Below are 6,143 nucleotides of genomic sequence, written 5' to 3'. Positions count from 1 at the left end.
CTGAAGGCCACAAGGAAAGGTACAAAGCTAGAGCAGGCCTGAAGGCCACAAGGTAGGATACAAGACAATGTAGACCCAAAGGTCTCAAGGCATGGCAAGGAGCAAGAAGGTCCATAAGTCACAAGGCAAGGCAAACAACGGAACAAGAAGGCCCTAAGGCCACAAGGCAAGGCAAGGAGCAAGAATGGCCATATCAGAGATCCAAGGGTTACTCCATGATGAGGCAAGGTGGTTCTGGCAAGGCAAGGTTACTTAGGGTTGAGACTTGGGCATGGCGAGGAGGAGCTTAGGAAGGCTGGTGGTAAGGCTCACGGAGGGCATCTGCAGGCAAGAAGTCATAGCAGTTAGGGTACGATGAGGCTACTCAGCAGACAAAATCATAACTACCTCATTTGCATATTCTCTGTAACACTTATTCATCCCTGTTAAGTAGGAATCAATGCGAAACACCCCAGCATTCACACTCACACTAAACTCCTCTTTACTCTTTACTACCCCCTACTACCTCTAACTAATCAAGCTAGATATTTCACTTGGATGCAGCTCCATCACAGCTCTCTACATTAATGGTGGGGGTGGAAGGGAAATAGAACCAAGAGCTAAGAGAAACAGATAAGTATGAGAGAAAAAATGAGGGAAGCTTGCTGGGCAGACTGGATGGGCCATTTGGTCTTCTTCTGCCGTCATTTCTATGTTTCTATGTTTCTATGTTTCTATGTTTACCATGAGAGAAAAAAATGGTTTACCAGGCTGCAGTGCAAGAGCAATTGCTGGCATGCAAATATCCAAACAAATCTATCATCTATACATTCTTTAGTTTCTATCTTCACGGACAGCTGCCCTGTACATGAAAGAATAGCATTTACTGGGCCTTCGTCACACACCCTAGCCTTACATATACAAAGCAATCCTTTACCCTGCATTTCTGTCATGGCCTCACAACCTCACTTCATACTACCATCTTATGCTTCCATATCTTTTCCTTTATTTCTTCTTCATTGTACAAACAAGATGAATTAATAACACTTGTGTAACATTTCCGCAGTGTTATTACAGCATAGGAAAAGAGTATTAAATGTGCTGCTTCCTGGTAAGCATAATCATTCACTTAGGGGTAAATGTTTGAAACAGAAAGACTTTATCAGTTAAAATTAATTGTGGTAGCTCTCAGATGGGCACTACGTTTTCCCAATTAAATCCATATTATTATGGTAGCAGCTGATGAGTAGCAAGCAATTCATTTTTCCAATTCTCTTCTAAGAGTCACAGTCACAGGCTACAGCACTGAAACCAAGCCAGAGAGTCCATTCAATCTCATCTTTCAGTGCTATTCCGTGTCGTTCAAATGTAGAGAATTATTAAGGCAGTACCCGCTGACAGTCATTTGCTTTCCGAGGAAAAGATTCCAGCCTATAGCCTATAAACAAAATGGTTCATTTTCTACTTTGTACCTAACAGACTTACGTATAAGCTCCTAACATACAAAACACGAGAGAAGCAGCAGCTGCAGCAAGATGAACTCTATCCTGAGCTCTGTCATAGGGAAACATGACTTTATTTGACCAGAAAATTACACTGAAATTAATGATTGGCCTGTCTATACCACATACACCCTGAAGGCATTAGCAAAGGAAACATGTCAGTATTGGCAGACTGAAAGATGTTACAGCTGCAGGGATAGCGGGAAGCATACTCAGTCTTGCAAAGTATGCAGCATCTGAAATGAAGCGATATCCCGGTGAACACTGGAGAGATGATTTTAGTTGATCTCAAAGACTAATTACCCGGGAGAAAATGTTTCCAGGTAAAGCATGCTATCTTTCCTCTTTCTCTGTATCTCGTAATGACCTAGTTATGCTTGCAGTATTACACGGACCTCTGAACTGTTTTGTCATAAAATGTAGGACTTCATATGCCACAGCCAGGAGGAAGCAGGAAGCAGAAAATAAAATGAAGCATCTTTAAAGTATTCCCTATTTATTTATTTATTTAAAGGCTTTTATATACCGGAGTTCATGCACTAGTGCATACCACTTCGGTTTACACGGAACAAGGAACAGAAAATTACATCAAACAGATTGAACAATTAAACAAATATACAATTACATCCAACAATTGGGTATAAATAACATGGCTAACTTAGTAGGAACTTAGAGTTAGAGGTGAAGGAGAGAAATAGTACCAAGTGGTAATAGAACAATGTTAATAGCTAAATAATAAATATAAATAGTAAATACAAGTTCTTATAATAAATACAGGTGTTTACAGATTACAGTCTTCATGAAAAGTTTACGTCTACAGAATAGGGTCAAGTAAATAAGAACTGGCGGTTATTTCTATAGGAGAGAAGACTTCAAAAACTAAGGTTACATCTGGATTAAGAGGTATTGGTGTAGCATGTTCAAATATTTAATGATTTGGAATTGTGAGACCAAGGATAAAATTAGGAGTTGTTTGATATGATTATAAAAGCGAGAATGATTCAAGTTCTGGGATGTGGTTCTGAGCTAGACCTTTAAGTGTAGGCTTTTGTAAAGAGCCAGGTTTTGAGTTTCTTTTTGAATGTTCGAGTACACGTTTCGAGGCGAATGTCCGTGGGGAGGGCATTCCAATGAAGGGGGCTGGCAGTCGAGAATGCACGTTTCTTGAGTGAGGACTTGGCTGAAGGTACGTGTAAGGTGCCTAAGTATCTGTTTCTGATTGGTCGTGAAGACTCGTGTAGGCGAAGTGGAAGGCTTAGATCTAGCGACGTTTGTGAATGGATGTTCTTGTGTGTTATAGTTAGCACTTTGAAAATGATTCTGGATCTGATGGGGAGCCAGTGTAAGTGTTTTAGTATGGGTGTTATGTGTTCACTTCTGCTGGTGTTAGTAAGAATCCTTGCGGCGGAGTTCTGCAACATTTGTAGAGGTTTTGTGGTTATGGTTGGAAGGTCTATAAGCAGAGAGTTGCAGTAATCGATTTTGGAAAATAGTATTGTTTGGAGGACTGTTCTGAAGTCCTGAAAATGCCCTAGTGAGGAAACAACTTCTAGAGCACTTTGTTTGAAGGCAAGATCACCTATATGTAATTCATACACTGAGTTTCCAGTACAAGACACGCCACTTATCAAAAATCTGCTATATTAATATTCAAAATATTTTTTACAAAACATTTTTCCCATTCTAAGTGTAGTTCTTTGATGTATTAGTAAAGCAGAGTTGCTTACCCGTAGCAGGTGTTCTCCAAGTACAGCAGGATGTCAGATCTCACGCATGGGTGACATAATTAAATGGATCTTGGCACAGAAATTTGATTTCAGAGTTTCTAGAAACTTTGAACATGCTCTACTGGGCATATGCAGCATGCTATACTGCCACACACCCGCACGTGGGCCCCTTCAGTCTATCATTGAGGATAGGAAGACTTGGGACCATTCCCTGAGAGATGGCCCAGTTCCACATCTGGACAGTCTCTTAACACAGTAGGTGCGATCCTATTCCTACCTTCTTTTGATGTAGAACATTGCCACTTGATTGTCCGTCTGGATGAGGATACATTCACAGGAGCAGCACCAACAGATACATTCCAGAAGAGCTCCGACAGATACATGACTATGCATACTTTAGAAAGCAAATAAAAGCCTGGCTCTTCTGTCAAGCTTTTACTGACCAATCCCCAAAACTCTTAAGATTCCACCGATCTCAGAAGCTGCCTGGCATCACGTAAGGTGCTGTTTGAAACCAATATTTTTGCTGCTGGATTATTTATTTTCTGAGTTTGCTACAAATATCTCTGCTTTGCTATTAGCACAGCTTAGTCAACGTATGTTGATCTATCAAATGTAATGCTAAGGCATACCTTTTTATTATCAAGATAGAATGTGATTTTTGCTGCTATTCTAAACTGTTTACATCTTTTTTTTATTATGAAGCTGTAATTAACATCTGTTTATTTGCTGTTATTTCTAATATGCTGTATACAGCATATTAGAAATTTCATATTCAAAAAGGTAAGAAATAAATCCAAAAATAAAACCCACCCACCTCCCCTTGGAGTTGTTATTATTATTGTTATTATTGTTATTATTATTATTATTATTATTAACCAACTCTAAGGGGTGGTATGCAGATTTTGTGAGAACTGCCATCCTGCTGTTACAAGTAAGCAACTCTGCTTTCTCTGAGGATAAGCAGGATGGCAGTCGTGACACATGGGATATCACTAGCTACAGACTGTCCTAAATGAAAAAAGAGGAAACCCAAAACAGTGCCAATGGGCAAAACTATTTTTGGTGGCAACAAACCATTTTTTGTATTTTCTGTCCTTTTTATAAGGGAGCTTGAAACCAAAATAACAGGCCAAAGGAGGGATGGAGTTGGGTTCTACACCTCAAAGAGATCCCTTAGGACAGACTGGCCAAATCTACTGTCATGTCGGGGATCCCTGTCCAAGCAATAGTGCAATGTGAATGTGCGGAGAGAATTCCATGTCGCAGCCTTGAAGATATTCTTCATGCAGGCTGATCTTAGGTGGGCTACTGACACTTCCATGGTTCTGACACTGTGAGCCTCTGGATTCAGGCCTGATGGGGCATAACAAAAGGAAATGCAATCTGCTGGCCAATTAGGAAGAGTATGCTTGGCAAGAGCAATTCCAGGTTTGTTGGTGTCAAACGAAACATCAAGCTTTATGGACTTAGGGCTTCAATGACAGAAGGGCAAGCTCTCTTGCAATCCAAACTATATAGTGTTTTTCACCATTGAAGAAATGTGACCTGGAAAACAATGTTGGAAGGATGATTGGTTAAGGTGGAAGTCTGACACTAAGTTACGCAGGAACTTGGGAAGCATGCACAGATTCAACCTTTTGTGAATAACCTTCACATTAAGTAGACAAGTCACTAGGGCCTGGATCTCACAGACTCTACTGGCTGAAGTAACCACCACCAAAATTATGACTTTCCATCAGTTACTTCTGTTCACAAGTTTATATTCAGCTGGGTAAATGCCACATTGAGGTCCCAGGATACTATTGGAGGCTTTATAGGAGCTTCAAATGAAGCAAGCCCCACATGAAACAAAAAACCTTCTACATGGTGGTGGTAAGTGGGTGATTCTTAACTGATTTGGTCTTAAGTAATTTTTGTATGAAGCAAGAGAAAGAATCTAGGGCCTTTCACTCACACCAAAAGGCAAACCTCCATTTAAACCTATAGGACATCCATATGGAATCCTTTCTGGAAGCCAGAAGAACCCAAGATAAATTCTCAGGAAGATCTAGGGGTTGCAGAGCTCCTCTCTCAACATTTAGGTTATGAGGCCTAGAGACCCGATGTTGGTGTTATACTCCGCTGTCGCAGATGGCTGCGACCGCTGCTGCTCACCTCTTTTTTTACCACTTTGGCTCTGTTGGGCGAACTCTCGGCCTCTGCCAGCTACCACCAGCTTCCCGGCCTCTGTTCCAGGGCCTACCTGAGCAGCATGGACGCTGCCAACCGTCATCTTACCCTCGGGGGTCCCTAGGCGCACGCGCTCTCCAACCTGCTTTAACTACATCATGGCGGGAACCTCGGGGGCATCCCCATCAGATGACATCACTCATCTTCAATATTTAAGCTTGCCAGCCCAGACAGCCGGTGACTTGGCAACGAGTTCACTTTGCTGTATTTACCTACTCTCACTTCAGCGTTGTTCCGGTTCCTGCTTCCTTGGTGTGAGACTATCGGATACCCGCTCCTCGGGGACCCTTCCTCGTCTCTTGGCTGTCCACTCCTCGGAGGGCCTCTTACCCAGACTCCTGCCTGCCTCGCTTCCCGAGGCTTTCTATGGAACTACTACTTGTCTTCAGTCGGTGTGAGTAACCATGCTATGAAACCCTGTTGTGATATCTATGTGGGAATCCCCTCCGGTGTACTCCACTCTGCAGACCATTGCGTGATATCATTAGAGGAGCCATCTCCGGGTCTACCCTGCTCTGTGGGCCCGTGCCTTGATATTGCTGGAGGGACCCTCGCCAGTGTACCCCGCTCTGCGGACCACTACCTTGATCCCCCATCAAGGAACCCTCTTGTGTACCATCTCTATGGACCCAGTGTAACTTCAATGACTGTAACTATCTCCTGGCACCCCCACTCCTCGAGTAGTGCTGCAGCAATTGCCTGA

The sequence above is a fragment of the Rhinatrema bivittatum genome, chromosome 1, assembly GCF_901001135.1.
Source record: "Rhinatrema bivittatum chromosome 1, aRhiBiv1.1, whole genome shotgun sequence".
Classification (NCBI taxonomy): domain Eukaryota; kingdom Metazoa; phylum Chordata; class Amphibia; order Gymnophiona; family Rhinatrematidae; genus Rhinatrema; species Rhinatrema bivittatum.
Note: the sequence above shows the minus strand (reverse complement) of the source record.